This window comes from Odocoileus virginianus, chromosome 8 (assembly GCF_023699985.2).
Source record: "Odocoileus virginianus isolate 20LAN1187 ecotype Illinois chromosome 8, Ovbor_1.2, whole genome shotgun sequence".
Taxonomy (NCBI): Eukaryota; Metazoa; Chordata; class Mammalia; order Artiodactyla; family Cervidae; genus Odocoileus; species Odocoileus virginianus.
This window is the reverse complement of record NC_069681.1, coordinates 26,740,482-26,759,814: the sequence shown is the minus strand read 5'-3', so window position 1 is coordinate 26,759,814 and position 19,333 is coordinate 26,740,482. Positions and strand designations below refer to the sequence as shown.

The 19,333-nt window shown below is 44.4% G+C and overlaps 1 protein-coding gene and 1 long non-coding RNA gene across 8 annotated transcripts in view; one reads left to right on the top strand and one right to left on the bottom strand.

Annotated features, from left to right (window-relative positions):
* The window catches only part of MYO16 (myosin XVI), a 499,683-nt gene that overhangs the window by 278,213 nt on the left and 202,137 nt on the right, over positions 1-19,333 (top strand). The window lies entirely within an intron of this gene.
* Positions 1-19,333, bottom strand: part of LOC139036312 (uncharacterized) — a 28,314-nt gene that overhangs the window by 2,518 nt on the left and 6,463 nt on the right. The window contains exon 3 of the long non-coding RNA XR_011489040.1: positions 362-454. This is a non-coding gene — a long non-coding RNA (uncharacterized lncRNA). The remainder of the gene's footprint in view (positions 1-361; positions 455-19,333) is intronic.

The window sequence follows — 19,333 nt, the reverse complement described above, 5'->3', positions numbered from 1 at the left end:
ACCAAGCGTCTTGCACTTCACGTCACTTCAGTTGAGACCGATGTGAATCAGAGCCAGGAAGAGTGAGGAGCTGCAGGAACTGGTGGTCAAGTGCGACTCAGTGAACTTTGCTGAGAGTCTCCAACTCCGGCAGCACCATTGCACCGGATGGGGCTGCTGACTGATGGGAGCGGGTGGGGGTGCTCTGGATTAGGTGACTCAGGGCTGTGGGGTGTCCTTCCCAGCGAGGATGGACAGGAAAAGAGAAACTTGATCTCTGGCCTGCCGGGCCCTGCCTCACTGACCCTTCCCCACCCATCCACCAGCCTACCACACGCCCTTCCCAAACTCCTTTTCCATTGTTCTTTATTCAGTACTTTACCTGTATCATGAGACTTCCCTGGTGGCTCAGATGATAAAGCATCTGCCTGCAATGTGAGAGACCTGGGTTCGATCCCTGGGTCAGGAAGATCCCCTGGAGAAAGAAATGGCAACCCACTTCAGTACTCTTACCTGAAAAATCCCATGGACGGAGGAGCCTGGTAGGCTACAGTCCATGGGGTCGCAAAGAGTCAGACATGACTGAGTGATTTCCTCTCCAAGGCATCCTTTTCTTATATGTGTTGGCCAAAATGTTTGTTATTTCAAAACATCTCATGGAAAAACCTGAATTTCGGCCAACCCAATATGTTAGCATCCAAGAAACATGAATTTCTAGATGAGTGAGTGCCACACTGCAGCTCAAATATAAAGCAGAACAAATTAGCTACATTTGTAATATATATAGTAATATGTGGACTTCCTAGGTGGTAAAGAACTCTCCTGCCAATGCAGGAGACATGGGTTTGACCCCTGGATGGGTAAAAGGGATGTATGTGGACAGACTGCGTAAGTTATGTGAAGGACCACATAAATCAGTTCTGTAAAGTGAAAACTCATAGAAAAGGAATTAGCCTAAAGCTATATTTACTTTTGAACTGAAATAACCTAAAGTAAAGTGACAAGCTGAGATGTATCGGGTAAGCAGATGAAAGCTTATAGCAAAGTCTGCGCTTTTCATGTAAACACTGTATTTCAGACATTGTGGTGTACTTATTAAAAATTTGAGCACATCTTAGGCCACAGAGTAAAGTTTAATAAATTCCCCAATTCAGAAACTGTACAGGGTTTATTCTCTGTCTACAGAGTAAAAAAGTTAGAGGCCAAACGTGGGAGTAAAAGCAAGCAAAGAAGACGTCACTAGAAAACTCAGTACTGATCACGGTGGGAGAAACAAAGGACATATGATCATGGAGGGTGCGACACTGAAGAAACAAGAATCCGTTGACATTGACTCTAAAAAAAAAAGAAAAATCAAATGAGATGAAAACCAGAAGGATCCTAGATAATTTCCATCCCTGAAAGAAGGCATGCCCAGGAAGCTCCAAAGTTTGTTCTCTCAAAGCTTCAAAGAACAGAAGATTGTTTACAGCTTTGCAGAAATCACCGATCGCAGACAATTCTCTGTTCCCTTTTCAGAAGGCAGATTACGCAGAAAGGAAACCCCAGAGTTCCAGTGGTCCCCTGAAAAGATGCATATTCTCACAAGTAATCAAGGGAATGCAAACTGAAAGGATAATTGGGTACCGTTTCACAGTGAAAATATTTGCACCAGTAAAACGGAACGGATAACAGGAAGGGCTCTGCATCGACGCACTCCCGGGGAGTTTAGATCTGGACACCACTCTGGGCAGCGGTGTTTGGCCACGCTGGCCACGGGCGTAACGCACCCAGGCAGGTGGGCGTTACTCCACAGGTGCTCTTGGCAGCATGTGGGCACGTCTTTGGTTCTGGCCCCTTGGGGAGGGGTGCCACTGACAGTGGGACGGCAGGACCCGCAGCCCCCTGCGGGATGGCCCACAGCCCCGAGTCATCGGACCCCAGCGCTCAGGAATCCTGGTGGAGAAGCACTGCTTGGGGAGCCCCACACACGTGCGTGAAAATCATGGACATGGACATAAAACACGCTGTTCAGAGATGCAGATGCATGAGTAGGAAGGAAATGACTTTATTTCAGGAAACAAAATAATCAGGTTGTGATCATGGTGGAGGATTTTTAAAACATATCAATAAATGAACCTAAACTCTATGTAAGAATAGATCTCATAAATCTAAAGTTGAGTTAAAGTAACTAGCTAAATGATGCATATAATGTACATAATATTTATGTAATTTTAAATACAACACCATTACGTATTTTATAGGTACATATGTGTATTGATACAATTTAGTTTTACAAATAGACTGAGAAGATTGATACAGAATTGATCATACTTATTCTGTCTAATAAGGAAATAATGAAATGAATAGATGGAGATGTTAACTTTACCTGTGAGATTTATTTATAAAAAACAAAGATCTGAAGTAAATATGTCACAGTGTTGCCATTTTCAAATTGTTAAAGAATTGGCTCTCTGTATGTTCCACTTTTACAACTATTCTCATTGTCAAACTTTTAAAAAATTATTTAAAATCCAGAATGTTTATACTGCAATATATCAAAAGGTATAGCAACTAAAGAAATGAATATAAATTATCTGACTTTAGATACATAAGCATAAATAAAATATTAACAAGTAGAGTCTAAAATCCATTAAAAGATACTCAATGATCAGGATTAGGAAACTTAATTATTAATACTACACATCACATTAATAAGTAAAAACAGGAAAACAAATTAACCATTTATATAGGTGCCAAAAAGACCCTACATTCAAGTCCGAAATCTTTTTTTTTTTAATTATAAGTAAAAGGAGTCCTTCTTAAGAAAAAAAAATTCTTATCTCAAGGCCTAAGTATGTATCATATTTAGTTGTGAAAATGATTCAGGCTCTTTTTCGCATTGATCCAGAAGTTGTCATCATTGTGATAAGGAAAGAAAATAAAAAGGAATAAACATTATCAAGGATAAGACAAAATTACTATTATTTACAAGTAAAATGAAAGTTTACCTAGAAAATCCAGTTAATTTATGGTACAGTATTTTCACGAATAATGCATTTCAGTAGTGTTTTGAGTTACAAAACAACCATATGCGAAAATGAAGAGATCATATATGTAGCAGCCGTAATCACTTAGGCAGAAGAGACGACCGGACGGAGTTCTTTTAACAGTACTGCTGAAGTATAAAATCTCTGTGATAAGAATAACCTGGTAATAAAATGCAGACCTGAGAAGAGAGACTTGTGACTCACAGGCCTCCAACTGTGAACACAGCCAGAAACACACACTCTTAGAGGCACTCACACTTGTACACAGTCCCTCATCTGAGCAGATCTCTGCTTTACCTGTCTTATGCATTGAAATCCCTGAAGATTCATATTCGGAGTTTTCATGATGGAAAAGAAATTCTGAAATCGTTGCTCTGCAGAGTCCTGGGCTGCCTGAGAGTCATGTGCACACATCTGCACCCAGTCCTGACCACGCTGTTCTCCTCCCGATTCCCACCAATTCCCCGTCTTCCGGTTCAGTGGGTTCAGTGGATGCACATGTGAAGGACTGCATTAACCAGTGTCCGGATGAATGAATGGGGGTGAATGAATGAAGGAGTGAGTGAGCGAGGGAATGCGTGGACGAGTCAAAGCCTTCACACTCTTCCTTCTTCATAGAAAACACCCACATTCTGATAGTTCGTCTCAAGTACCTCCAGCCTTTGCCGCTCTGCCTGCCTCCTTCCAAGGCCCTTCGTGGTACAAGGACCATGTGTAGCCTCTGGTTGCTAAACTCCAGTATATGTTGTGTTCGTGTCTGCCGTGGGGCTCAGCATGGGTTTTATATATTGTGTGACTGCATCGCTGTCTTTGCCGAAGAAGCAAGCATTCTAAGACCTGAGAGCCTGACTTGAGCAGCTTAATGCCTCTGGGTCCTGTCACCATCAGCACAAAATAGGTGTGAGATCGAACAGATGAAAAATTAAACATTGGTAGGTGTGTGCGTGCTGGTGTGTGTACAGAGATTTCTAATTTTATACCAATGATTCTAGATAGAAGTTTCGTTTTACTTATTCTGCTTGAGACTTCGATTTGCAAGTCATCAGAGGCATATATTTTCCCAAGTTTGAAAATTGCTGGCCAGCCTCTCTGTGAATGGTCCCCCTCTCTCTGGAACTCCTGTCAGATCCATGCTGTTCTCTCTCATTTTCTCTCTCTGCCCCGACTTCTTTTATGTTTTCCATCTCTATCTCTCTGTGCTTCACTCTGGTAACTTCTGCAGTGCTTTCTCATGGTCTGCTTGTTCCTTTGCAGCCATTATTAATGTGATGTATTAATTTAATGCATACCGTGCGTTTTAACTTCAATGACTTTTTCCCCATTTCTGAGTTGTACTTTGTTCTCTCAAACCTGCGCTTTCTTGAATACTGCTTCTTGTTCTTCTCTTGTATTTCCAGTTCTTCTATTTGTTTTCGACATGCTTGTTTTACTGTCTGTAACCAGTCTGAAGCTCTGAAGCATCCCGTGTTGCTGTTTATTACATCTGCTAATAGTCGCTCCGGGAAGCTCATGTCTCCTGGTGATCATCCTTCGGGGTGTGACTTGGTGTCCCTTGGTGGCCAGGCTGGGAGAGTCCTGGGTCAGGGGTTAGCCCTCTAGAGCAGCAGATCTAATGCAGGATCTAATGCCAGATGCTCTGGGGTGGATCAGATGTCATAATAACAGAAATAAAGCACAGAGTACATGTGAAGAGTCAGACATAACTGAGCTACTGAACTGAACTGAACTGAATAAATGTAATGAATTTGAGTCATCCCCAGTCTCCACCCCACCCCACCCCCGACCAATCTGTAGGAAAAATAGTCTTCCACGAAAGCTGGTCCTTCCCACATGGCAAAACCTTGAGGACCACTGCAGGCTAGAGAGTGTCTCCTGGCTTTGGTCAATGCTCAGGACCTGTTAAGACCAGGGATGGTTCTAATGCTAGTTCCTTCGTTAAAATGTCCTAAGGGCACCTGTAGCCTGAGTGTCAACCCCTGAAAGCAGGAGGGGTCTGTCTGCGGTTGTGACCTCTGGAGAGTGACCTTTGCCCTCCCAGAATCCGCCCAGATGTGTTTCCCTGTTGTGTCTGTCTGTGGGCGAGTTTTTACGGCGTTTCTTCTACTGAGGTAGCAGCCTTTGGGTCGTCTGGCTTTATGTGACATCTAGGGCCAAAAACACCTTCTCCTTCCCACGTGGACCTCAGCCGCCTGCTTAACAGAAGAAACCCACGTTCCCGTGAACGCTGAGGTTCCGGCCACAGTGGCCTCTGCCCAGTTCATCTGGTCCTCCTAGTCCCTGCCGTACACTTAGAAGGTGCTCCTCACTACTGATACGTTTAGGTTGGTACAAAAGCAACTGTGGTTTTGGACCATGGATTTTAAATCATTATAACTCGGCTTAAACACGTCTTTATGAATCAAAATAGGAACCATTACAATGAACATTTTTTTACCAACGACAAATACGTTTGCTTATTCCTGTAGCGTAAAAATCTGTCCTTCGGGATTTGACAAACTCTTGGAAAGCACTTTCTGCCTCCTGCTGGTTGTGGAGGCATTTTCCCTGCAAAAAATTTGTTGAGATGCTCGAAGAACTGGTAGTCGGTTGGCGAGGGGTCAGGTGAAGATGGCAGATGAGGCAAAACGTTGTAGCCCAGTTCGTTCAACTTTTGAAGCTCTGAGTGTGTGACATGCATCCAGGGGTCATCTCGGAGGGGAACTGGGCCCTTTCTGTTGACCAGTGCCAACGTTGAGGTTTTCCATGCATCTCGTTGATTTGCTGAGCATACTTCTCAGATACAGTGGTTTTGCCAGGATTCAGAAAATTAGTGGATCAGACTGGCAGCAGACCACCAAATAGTGACCATGACCATTTGTTTGGCACAAGTTTGGCTTTGGGGAGTGCTTTGGAGCTTCTCCTCTGTCCAACCACTGAGCTGGTCATCCCAGGTTGTCATACAAACATTAATCCACTTTTCATTGCACATCACAATCAGATCGAGAAATGGTTTACTGTTGTTGCATAGGATAAGAGATGACACTTCAAAACGACAATCTTTTTTATTTTCGGTCAGCTCCTGAGGCACCCACTAATTGAGCTTTTTCACCTTTCCAATTTGCTTCAAATGCCAAAGGACCATAGAATGGTCGATGGTGAGTTCTTGGGCAGTTTCTTGTGTAGTTGTAAGAGGACCAGCTTTGACGATGCTCTCATTTGATTGTTGTCAGCTTCTGACGGCTGGCCATCACGCCCCTCATCTTCAAGGCTCTCATCTTCTTTGCAAAACACCATTGCATTGTATGTTCGTTAGCAGTTCCCAGGCCAAATGCATTCTTGATGTTGTGAGTTGTCTCTGCTGCTTAACAACCCACTTTGAACCCAAATAAAAACTCACTTGAATTTGTCTTTTGTCTAACATCATTTCTATATTCTAAAATAAATATAAAATAAACAAGTAATAAGTCATTACCAGAAAAACATAGAGTGAGAAATGTGCATTAAACTGATGTATAACACAGCCACATTTATTTAAGAATATGTTCTAATATCAAATGGCAAAGTTCAACAGTGCAAAATCGCAATTACTTTTGCACCAACCTAAAATATGGCCTTTTTGGAGAAATGAAGGGAGTCTTCCTTCACTACAAATCTAGAGTGAATAGTGGTTTTAGGTTAAGACATACAAGCAATCTATGTATGTAGAATAGATCGTGCTGACGTGTGTGTGTGTGTGTGTGTGTGTGTGTGTGTGTGTGTGTGTGACTGGAAGCATGTTTATATCCACCCAAGAAATGCATAACAGATTCTAATCACTTCTGTACTTATTTGGGGAATACTGGTAAAGCCAGCGAGTCCAGAGCTTTAGCTTTTAGACAGATGAACCCAACTCTTTCAGAGGAAGACAAGTGCTCCAAGCATCTGTGTCAGTAGAAGGCTCTGGGTCGTGACACAGTGACCCCACGCTGCTGTTGACAGCTGGGCGGGTCACGTATAATATGGCACGTGTGTGTGTGTGTGTGTGTGTGTGTGTGTGTGTGTGTGTGTGTATCCGGGTACAGAAGAGCGTGTCCTTGGAATACTGCTCTCTCCCGCCTGTTTAAATATTTGACGGTAAACAGAACATCCTGCAGTGACGACGGATCTATTTCTCAATCATCCTTTACATCCAGTGCACTGGCTTGGTAAAATCCCCCACATGTCGTACCTGTAAACCCTCACCAGGAAATCATTGCTTGCTGATAACCTTTGCAAAAAGCATTCATAATTAAAAGAGGCCCTGAACACTCAAAACGCACACATTTCCATATGACAGGTATACAAGAGACTGAGGTATATTGGGTATAAATCTGGTATCTTGTCAGGGTGTTCTTCAAAGTGAATCCTTTAAGAATGAAATAAACTCAAGTGTTTTGATCTGTAGGGGCTTCCCAGGTGGCGCTAGTGGTAAAGAACCCACCTGCCAAGGCAGTGGACCTAAGAGATGCCAGTTCGGTCTCTGGGTTGGGAAGATCCCCTGGGGGAGGGCACGGCGACCCACTCCAGTACTCTTGCCTGGAGGATCCCATGGACAGAGGAACCTGGTGGGCTGTGGCCCATGGGATGGCAAAGAGTCGGGCATGACTGAAGCGACTTAGCACGCATGCACTCACATTTTGACCTGCGTTACACAGAAGAGAGTTTTTCCTTACTGTTCCCAGGAAGGATCACTTACTGTGTCTTCTACTAGCCTCGAGCCCCCTCCCAGGAGGCAGGACCGTCCTGGGGCCTCGGTGGGAGCCATGGCGGAGATGCTCAGCACAGACACGGCTTCCCCAGAGGCCGGGCGCTGGGCCGGGCCGGGGTCTGCTGCAGGAGTGGTTCTAGGGGATCTGCAGGAGTGAACCCGGTTCAGGTTCGCGGCGGCCAGAATGGGGAGGTCGCTGGAGGTCAGTGGCGGGAGACAGGACCTCAAGATGGACAGACAGTGGCCCCCTGCCCCTCCCTCTGTGGGAAGCATCTGCAGAGAAGAATTCTATCCCGTGTTCAGAAGACCCCCTTGGAAAGAGTGAGCCACAGATACACATGAAGGAGCCAGGAAATGGACAGCCATATGCAATTGCTCTTTTATTTTTTTAAAAAATGTCTCCCAAACATTGACTGAACTGAAATGCCCCTTCCTGTAGAAACTGATATGAAAAGCTCACTGTGGCCACCAAAGTTCTAACTAATTCAAAATTAGCATACCATGTTTTACTGTTCTGGGTACTACAAACATATTTTCTTCCTTGTCTCAGAGCAAATTAATTTTGTTCAACTAACGTTGAATTTTCCTTCATATCTCGAAGTCAGTTTAATTATGCATAAATGCAGTAATCTGTTTTGTGGACTAACCGGCATAAATAGACTGTGTTTTGAATCTGTAGAATAATCAAGTCCTCACTTTCAAGGAATACCAGCGTGGCTAAGAGGCCTGTATTTCATGAAAAGTGCGTTGTTTTACCTCGTCTTTGATTAGAGGTTTTTTTTTTTAATCCTTCATTTATTGTTTTAAACAGTAACTCTATTATTTGACTTTTTTTTGTCTTGCAGCACAGAATTACTATTACAAGCACATTTCCTCTAAATATCTGCATTACTTCAAAGTTCACTTCCCTTAGACGAGGGTTTTTTTTTTTTTTTTTGAAGAATCCCCAAGATTATAAAGCCTCTTAGACAGTGGGCTGAGAAAGTGTGTTTACAGAATTGTTAACATTTGATCCTGTTGCTAATTGAAGTACACACTGAGAGTTTCTGATCAAACCGATTGATTGAAACATGAAGGCATATTTCAGGATTCAAAACACCAAAACATTCACCTTTTCAAATACTGGCTTGCCTCCCAGACTTAGTAATTAACCACTGGTGGTGGTTTAGTCACTAAGTCCAGTCCAACTCTTGTGAACCCCAGGGACTGTAGCCCGCCAGGCTCCTCTGTCCATGGGATTCTCCAGGCAAGAATCCTGGAGAGGGTTGCATTTCCTTCAGGCCATCTTCCCGACCCAGGGATGGAACCCTTGCTTGCTGTGTCTCCTGCATCGGCAGGGGCATTCTTTACCGCTGTGCCGCCTGGAAAGCCTAAGAAAGCATGACTGGCATTAAATCAAACATCTGAAGATAAGAGAGAATAAACTGATGCATAAACAAAACTCAGCTTATTTGCTGTGATGATAAAAATTTTCATTCAGTGAAAGGAATGAAGTTTTGGCCCCCAAGAGAAAAGTATACGAACATTTTTATGAGTACCCGTTGTCCAAACATAAGCACTGCACTTTTAGCATCAGATGTTTGGCAAATTAAATTATGGTTGATAAAATGTTGCCTTTAAATTTCTGCTTTAGCTACCAGAATATTATTTACTAGGCTCACATCACAGTATATATGGAGGTTGCTGAAATGCAAAGTAACTTAGTAACATATCATTAAACTTCACAGCAATTTCCTGAACTAGGTCATTATAAGGATGCCCTGCAGTTGTTTAAATGTAGCATCATCAACATTGTAAATGTCCTACTTTATCTGACCTTTTCAAATGGATCTTGATTTCTCTTTGGCTGATAGTGTGATTGATTCCATTTAGTGGAAGCTTTTCAATTTCAGCAGGAAGAGGTTTCTTATCTGAAAACGGAGATTAGTGGGAAGTGAGAAGGAAATTTAGAGCTGTGAGCAAATCAGCTGATTAAGGTTAGAAGCCAGAGGAATAAAAACAAAGCTCAGAACAGATGAAACCTAATACTAGGTGTTTTTTTTCTTTGTGCTCCACCCCCTCTGCACTCCTTTCTCCTCCCTTACCGCTGTGCTTGGGACAGGAACATCATTCCTGGAGAGGAGAGGAAAAAGAGAAAGAATAAAGAAAGAAAGAGGCCATGCCACCTGATTTTTAAATAAAAGCTCTCCTAACATCATCACTGCAGGGAAATAGGCCATGATCACTCTCTCTCTCTTTTTTTTTTTAATAATGACATTTGTGGTTTTTAACTTTCATTAGTTAATTTGTGTAAGTTAATTCTGTTGTTGTTTAGTCTCTGAGCTGTGTTGGACTGCAGCCTGCCAGGCTGCTTTATCCATGGACTTTCCCAGGCAAGAAATACTAGAGGGGGTTGCCATTTTCTTCTCCAGGGATCCTCCTGACCCAGGGATCGAACCCGCATCTCCTGCCTTGGCAGGCAGGCTCTTGACCACTGAGCCACCTGGGAAGCAATCATTTAATTCTGCCTTACCCTCCTCCCCACCGCCCCCCCCAATTTTAAGTTGTATGTCTTCTAACAAATCAGAAGGGAATACCTACTGATTTAAATCTTCCTAGTTTTAGAGCCTTTTATTTTCAAAAAACCTTGAGAGTTAGGGTTAACTCTTTGAAGGGTTAACTCTTTGAAGGGTCAACTTTCTTTATATTTCACACCTGAAATATAAAGACTAAAGTTGTTAGAAGCAGCAGATTGGGCAGAAAGAAGATACCAGAGAATGTTTATAATGTTTCTATAGTACCCAAAATCCATTTAAATTTATTTCTAAGGAAATGTGCAGTTTTGTACATATGAAAATTTAAAGTAAATCTGAGAGGGAAGGTGTATCTGAGCTTCATCACATTTCTCTATAAAGTGTTACTTATTAACATATTCAAGAGTAGAATTGGTTTAGAAAACTATCAAATTATCTCTACAAAGAATGATGGTACAGTGATGGTAGCAGTAATAGTGAAAGAGTGACCTGATTTCTGCTAGGTCACAGCATCATTTCATTTCTTCAGCGTTGGAGAGGAAAGCTGAAGCAGAATGTTAACTCCTCCTCTCGATGGATGAACACGTGGAGACCAGAACAGCCATGTCTGCTGGTTTTCAAGGTTCCGCCATCCTTCTTTGGAAAAACTGGTTTTGAACTGTTTTTTACTTATTCTACACTACTCGGCATAACTGGTTGCTTTTTAGTATTCTTGTATAACTTCCTGGATTTCTCGTATTACATATCACAATTAGACTATTGCATCTGGAGATAAAGAGATAAAGCACGCCATTTGCACCTTCAATAATAATGTTTTCAGACCTTTTGACTTTCAGTTAATTTTTAAGTGTCAAGGAATAATGGCAGTTAGGCAACATGCCTGGGCCTTTTCTGCAAATGTTCTTTTCTCACATAGAAGGATTTTGACCTAAAAACACAGTGCAACACTGGGGAGCTCACAGTTATCACTTATCTGGACTTATCCGAGCACTTGGTTGAACGCAGTTGTTTTGGGAATAGTGTTTTGTTGTTACTAATAAGTAGTTCAAGCTTAACATTCAGGTGCAAATATTGGAGTAGTTCAAAGAAGTTTTGAACTGAACTGAGAATATGCTAACATTTCATGTTGAGTGCTAAGGACTTAATTCCAATCATTTTTCCTTTAGGTGATCTTGGCTCTGATTTTTTAAATTCTGTGTTATAATATTACACTGTATTTTTACATAAAATATTCTTTTATTGAAAATATGTAGCACATTTGTAATCACAAGGACAGGTTCAGCAAAAATATTTTGCTAGAAAATATTCAAAACTAAGAGCAAAAAAGTGCAATAGAATAATAGGGTTAGGAGTAGAGATCTCATTTTCAATCCCATTTTTCTAGACATCATTAGGATCAGTTATGAGTATAGGAGTATTTGTGTGTGTGAACAATTTTATTTAGCTTTTCAATGAGAATTGATATTTATCAGAAAGAAAAACTGGGATATTTAGTTTAATGTAATTTATTAATCTCTCCTTGAATAACCAGTTCTAATATTTCATCTCTGAAGTCTTCTGGTTGCACACTTAGCCTTGGGCAAGATTACTTTTTAAAGTATTACCTGCATTTTAGTAAGATATTGTGGTTGAGATTTTCCTGAACTTTATTTTAAAAATCTTCATGAAAGTTACGGAAGTAACATGTTTTTACCTTACTCATTTTAACTTCTTTACAAAAATCCCAGCTTGCTAAAAAGGAGAGCCTGGTGTTTCTTATTCCCATGACAGAGACCATCTAGCAGAGATGTTGTTCTGATGCCAGGGCAGTGAGCTTCCGCGCACGGGATGGGTGTCTTTCCGCCTGCTGTGCACGTGCAGGGTGGGTGCTATTTGTCTACTTAACATTATCCAGGAAGGCCAGCAAACTGATGAAGTGGACTCCTTTTCTGTTTAGAAATGTTCTATTTTCTCACCCTCCCCTCACATCCATTTTCTCATACCTCTCTTCTGCCCTTCCTGAAAGAATTTAAAGCCGACTGATCACCTCTGATCATGTATTTGCATGTTTGTTTCTTATCCTAAGCGCCTCTTCACTAGGACATTTCCCAAAGAAATTCTCCACAGCAGTATTACTGGGGTTTTCTTTGTTTTGGGTTTTCCTGATGAAAGAAGGGTTGGGTTTTATGGCATCAACTTTTCTCTTGCTTTTGCCAACCTTTAATCACAGAAAAAAGTGCAGTTTCTCTTCACTACTTATGTATCCACCAGTTACCTGTGGCCTCGCACAGGGATGTTGGAAACGAACCAGGTATAAACAGAGCCAGGCAGGTGTGTCTGAAAACCCAGAGACCCAAACGGAAACGCTCAGGTGTATGTGAGACAGTCTTACAGTCAGTACTGATTTAGGTTTGATAAGAATCTAGATCAGGAATGTGGTTGTCATGATCTCTACCCAAAAAGAGTCAAATTGATGACCGGTAAGTTGTACATGTTAAATGAAAACTGTTTACTATATAAGTGTGTTTATGTGTGAATAAGTAAAGTGGGGGAGAATAAATTTCTTTATGTATATATGTGTGTGTATATATATGTAATAGACATGCATATACGTGTGTGTGTGTGTGTATATATACACATGCAGACACAGACACAGACACACACACACACACATATATATGTATTTGTTGTTTAGTCACTAAGTTGTGTCTGACTCTTTTGCGACCCCATGGACTGCAGCCCGCCAGGCTCCTCTGTCCATGAGATTCCCCAGGCAGAAATACTGGAATGGGTTGCCACTTCCTTCTCCAGGGGATCTTCCCGACCCAGGGATCAAACCCGCATCTCCTGCATTGGCAGTGGATTCTTTATCACTGAGCCCAGGGAAGCTCGTATATATATACATGATTGATTTCACACATATATGGAGGCTGAGAAGTCCCCAGTGCTGCCGAGGGTCAGCTAAAGCCCCAGGGGAGGCCGTGGTAGGAGCTCCAAGCCAAAAGCATTCAGGCTCAAGACCCAAGGAAAGCTGATGTTTCAGTTCCGGTCTGTAAACAGGAAAAGATAATGTTCTGGTTGAAGACAGGCAGACCAGGAGACCCCTCTTGCTTCTGGAAGGGTCAGCCTTTTCGTTCTGTGAATGTTCCTGGGCACGTGCGTGCGGCTGGAAGAGAATCTGGAGGCTGCTCCTGAGCGCAGAGGGTCGATGTCAAGGTGCCTGGCAGCCAGCTCCGGTGGTGGGGAGGGGGCCGCCCAGAGACAGAACAGAACGAGAGGAGTTTGATGAGCAGAACTGTGTTGTGGGGAGGCTTGGAAAATATGCAGGAGGATTTGTTATTTAGGTGAAATTTTCAGCTAAGTAGAGAGTTGGCATGATGGCAGTAAGATTCAGGACGGTTGATCTGATGAGGGCCTTGCATGTACACTCAGACACTTCAGTCCAGAGGGACAGCTCCTTGGCATGCTTCCCCTGGTGGGATTCAAAGACTCGCCTTTGGTGGTCTCTTTGCTGACAAAGGTCCTTGTAGTCAAAGCTATGGTTTTTCCAGTGGTCATGTATGGATGTGAGAGTTGGACTCTAAAGAAAGCTGAGGGCCGAAGAATTGATGCTTTTGAACTGTGGTGTTGGAGAAAACTCTTGGACTGCAAGGAGATCCACCCAGCCCATCCTAAAGGAGGTCAGTCCTGGGCGTTCACTGGAAGGACTGATGCTGAAGTTGAGGTTCCAATACTTTGGCCACCTGATGCGAAGAGCTGACTCGTTGGAGAAGACCCTGATGCTGGGCAAGATTGAAGGCAGGGAGGAGAAGGGGACGACAGAGGATGAGGTGGCTGGATGGCATCACCGATTCGATGGACATGAGTTTGGGCAAAGTCTGGGAGATGGTGAAGGGCGGGGAGGCCCGGCGAGCTGCGGTCTGTGCGGTCACAAAGAGTCGGACGTGGCTCAGTGACCGTGGCGTGGCTGTCGCATAGGGGGCCCTGTGCAAATGCCGGTGCAAGTCCTCGGGCAGGTCCCAGGAGAACCAGACACCCTGCATCAGCGGGAACTGTCACTGCATGGTCATGAGCGGGACTGTCCCCTTCTGGACCGCTTACAGATGACCGGCGTTGCCATGCAGGTGTCAGCCTCAGTCAGGATCTCAAACCCCGGTTAGGCCTGAGTCATCCTTCACCATGGTGTTGTGGGTGTGACCCTACACAAAGCCTTTCGGTGAGATTTCCCCCGAGGAGGACTTCTGCACCTGCTCATCCTGGACCGAGCCAGGTGAATACAGGCGTACCTGCTGGCCCTCCCCACGTGCAGAGCCCGAGCTCGTCTGCTGTGACCTGGACTCGGGGGAAGTCTGGAACCCCCCTACTCCACCCGGCAGGTGCAACCCCCAGGCCTTGGCAAGTTAAACAGGTTCATGAAGGCCAGGCCCTGACACTGGCTTTCTTCCCTTTCTTCCCATTTCACTGATTCATCCATGTAATCCCTACTGGTCCTCTATGTCTCTGCGAGGAGGAAAGGACGGCCCTTCCGCTGGCAGGAAGGAGTCCCCTCCGGACACAGGGCTGGGGATGCAGTGCAGACTGGGGTTCAACCCCCAGATCCGGGTCCTGGACCCTTTGTGCTGTAGGCAGCTGCTCTGTTCTTGTGTCTCCACCACCGTGTTCAAGAACTAAGCGACTTTATCAGATACACCAGCCCCCGCCCCCCATTGGAAAGATGGTGAGAGTTTAGACTTTGTCCCACCAGATGTTTTGCAGAAATATTCTGACTGATGAGAAAAATATGGACAAACTATTCTGGGAATGTCACAAGACCCAAAGTCATTCTGAATGCGTAATTTATTAAACGGATTCTGTTCTTCTCCGAGGACCACGGGCAGGGTTTCCTCTCTCCAAACAAAACAGTTTGCGGCTAATATATTAACATTTTCATTGGGGGAGATTTATGGATCTGAACCTGTGGTTAATAAAAAAAAAATCTTATTCATATTTCAGGGAGGGGGGATTTAAAATTGGTTAATACTTTCCAGATAGTTTTAAAACAGTCAAGAAAAGAATTTCCTTTGAGGAGCAGGGTGGGGGTGGGGGAGCAGGAAGGAGCCAGTTACCATCTTCCTCCATCAACTGGTAAACAGGGCTGTCTTTGTTGATGCCAACTGTCTGGTTTTTGCCTTATCTGGTTTCTGTTTACATATTAAACTTCCCCAAGTAGAAGGCAGCTTTGCCCACGGTCAGAAGACATTGTTCTTCTGTTGTTTATGCGGCAGATCAAACACCAGCAAGAAATCGCGTCTGTGGTCTGTGAGCCCAGACGTGCTGAAGGGGGCAGGCACGTGGTTTGAAGTGGGGACCCCTGTTAACAGTGTTTCCACTGGAGGCTGTTCTCCCCGTGAGTGCTGGGCACTTGTGCAGGCCTAGGCGAGCCATCCCCTGTCTGCTGAACCAAGAGGCTTGATGAGCACGGCCAGGGCGGCTGTTTCTGTTTGTTCTTGTATTTTTAAATTCAGTTCAGTTCAGTCGCTCAGTCATGTCCGACTCTTTGCGATCCCATGAACCACAGCACGCCAGGCCTCCCTGTCCATCACCAACTCCTGGAGTTTACTGATGAACTAATCAGTGAATTTTTGAGGTGTACTTGACATAGCATTGTGTGGTGAGATTGGGCTTCCTGGTGGCTCAGGCAGTAAAGAATCTGCCTGAAGTGTAGGAGACCCGGGTCCGATCCCTCGGTCAGGAAAGTCCCCTGGAGCAGGAAATGGCAACCCACTCCAGTATTCTTGCCTGGAGAATCCCATGGACAGAGGAGCCTAGCGGGCTACAGTCCATAGGGCTGCAAAGAGCCAGACACGACTGAAGACTAACATCATTGTTAGCTTGAAGGTGTGCAATGTGTTGGTCTGATACATTTATACACTGAAATATGATGTGGCTCTGCTGCTAGCTGACACCTCCATCACCTCCCATAACCATGGTTTCTCTTTTTGTGGGGATATCTGTTAAGGTTTAGTGTCTTAGAACTTTGATGTGTGCAATGTGCCTTGGTTGACTGATTCACAATGCAGTACATCCCCTCTGCGGACTCATTCACCCACCAGTTGCAAGTTTGCAGTTTTACTGTGTCTGGCTGGGCTCCGAGAAAGGAAGTACAGGTGCCCCCAGGGGTACTGCGCCCTTGAAATTCTGCTTCTTTTGCAAAAGGTCATTGTTTGATATTTGGATCAAATCACTGCCACCTTGAATTCCATTCCCGTGTCTCAGTGGTGCCTTAAGCTGGGGGATTAGCGATTTTAATTTGCCCCTCTATCCATAGGAAATTTATTCCAGAATCTGTGTTCCATTATGGCAAAGCATAAGTTATCAATACACACACACAACCCCTTCACTCACACACTCACAGGCATATATACACCACAGACACAAACATGGTTTTTGACCCACCTTAGAAGATGTGTTCCTGGAATACTGTGCGTTGTCACGACAATCAACAGATTGGAACAGTGGAACGGTTAGAAATAGCACCAGTCAACATTTCCTGTTACTGGCTTATCTTAAATTTAACTTGTCATGAACACCTTCAAGAAAAGGTTTTCAAAGCCAAGTGGAATTTTGTACCTTTCAGTTGTAACACATATTCACCTGGTTTGCTATTATTTTTAATGTGAGCGAAAACAGTCATTTGTATCTTTGGTACAGGTGGGCTTTTCTCTTCCTGATCTTTAAAAATGAGATTTATAAACTTAGTTGTTCAGAATAAATCGCCATCATGTTTTATATAAAAAGCAAAAAGGGAGAGGGGAGATATCCAAGGAACCTACCCAAAACAAACAAAACTCTTTTCTGGAACTAATGAATGAGTTCATCCAGTCACAAGAGTGTGACTGAAACAGCCATTGCTATATTCCGTTAGCGTCCAGGCACCTAAAACTCACTAGATCCAAATTCCCCAGTGACTTCCAGGGAATGGCTTTTGAAGACCTGAGCGAACTAGAGGGCTGCAGGGTGTGTGATCAGCTCACAGACAGTCTTCTGATTGGTTGGTGGCGAGGTGAACAGGAGTCAACGTCATCAACCATCTGGTTCCAACCTGTATGGGGTCTGTATATAGACTAGAATATAGTTGTTGAGGGCAGAATGTAGTTAACTTCTCCCAACTGGTGGGGATTTCAGTATCTGCAAAACAGCTCAAGGACATGGCTAAAGAATAGTGTCTATAGCTCTTGAGGAGGAACTAAAGGTCCTTGACTTTGTTTAATCATTAATCACTGTTTAATGATTGTTGTGTTCAGTTGCTAAGTCATGTCCAGCTCTTCTCAACCCCATGGACTGCGGCACGCCAGACTTCCTTGTCCTTCACTGTCTCCTGGAGCTTGCAGAAACTCATGTCCATCGAGTCGGTGATGCCATCCAGCCATCTCATCCTCTGTCACCCCCTTCTCCTCCTGCCCTCAATCTTTCCCAGCATCAGGGTCTTTTCCAAAGAGTCCCCTCTTCACATCAGGTGACCAAACTACTGGAGCTTCATCTCTAGCATCAGTCATCCCAATAATTATTCGGGGTTGATTTCCTTTAAGATTGACTGGTTTGATCTTTGCTGTCCAAGGGACTCTCAAGAGTCTTCTCCAGCATCACAGTTCGAAGGCATCAGTTCTTTGGCACTCTTTGCATAATGGTCAAGCTGTTATAATTTTGTCTTGCTTGACTGTTTTCCTCTGTTTCTGCATTTTCTCATTTCTCTGGTTAAGTTTATTCTTTGGAACTTGGGGAAGACCTAGGGAGCTAAACTTGCCCACAAACAACAGGCAGGTGGAGGACCCGGGGGGATTCAGGGGCGTCTGACCCTGGAAGGGCCCACGGGGTCCTGTTCAGTCACCAGCTACCCCATCTTGTGCCTGTAACACACGTATAGAGCTGAGACAGAACCAAATAATCACAAACTATCCTGGGGAGTCTTAAAACCCCGTGGGACTTTGCATTCTGTTTAAAACACATCCGTGTGTAATAGTAACTCCAGGTCTCATTTTCCTTCCCCCACATTTTTAAGCCAAATCGTAACTGGAGGGAGGTGCCTCGTGGGGCCGTTCAGCCTTTCCTATCCTCCAGCCCCTCGCAGGAGAGCCGAGAGGCACAGAGGGGTCAGCAGAGAGGGTGCTGTCTGTCGGCCAGGTGCTGGCTTGGAAACCTTAAACGCGCTTGCGTTCCCGTGTATCACAGATGGGCACAACGATAGCTCTGCTTTTCAGGATTGATATGAAGATGAATGGACGTGCTTCTGGAACCTCCAGTGAAGTGTTTGACACCTGTTTTCAGTTCTCACCGCCTTTCCTTTAGAGTCCAATTAATCAAACAGTTATCAACCCACCTACTGTTTTTAACATGGTCCAGCCTCCATGTTACCGTCTTCTGCTCTGTGGCGGAACAACCTGGAGCGTCCCCTGATCTGTCGAGCTTTTGAAAACAAAACAGCAGCGATCCCTGCTTCCACAAATGACATGTCACTGATGCTTCTGTCTCTGGCCACATCTCCGTGTTGCCAAATGCTACCGTTCCGTGTTCTGTATGAGTTAAGAGGAGATGATAAAAGCAGACTGTCTGAGCTAAAAGTACATGGTTTTCAAGACATGAAAGATGCCATGAAAGACCCTGAAGATTGATCTTCTAAGATCTGAATACCGGGAGTTGTGTGTCAGCTAAAAACGATGCACAACGTGAAAGCTGAGGGTCATTATTTGGCGCAAAACGAGGACTGCATCCTGGGAGACGGCGCCACAGCTCACTCTGAGGGGCCGCTGCCGAGGGGCGCTGGGGAAGGTCCTCGTGTAAGATTTTGGTGAAGGGGCAGCTTGATGCAATCAAGTCACGAGGAGCTGATGGCACCACAAAGGGATTCAGTGCTCTTCAACATCTGTGGAGGTGCAAGGATTGGGATCACGAAATCGGTTCCTGAACACGTCTGTCCATCTGAGGTCGTGTCCCACCTGTTTCCCTGGAGCACAGATGCCTCGGTCTCCACGCTGAGCTCCCCGCGGCGGCCGCGGCACAGGCCAGGGTCTCCGCAGAGGCAGATGGCGAAGGCCCTTGTGGCTGTTGCCGTTCAGTTGCTGACAAACGCTCTTGGCACGAGCGGGACCGTC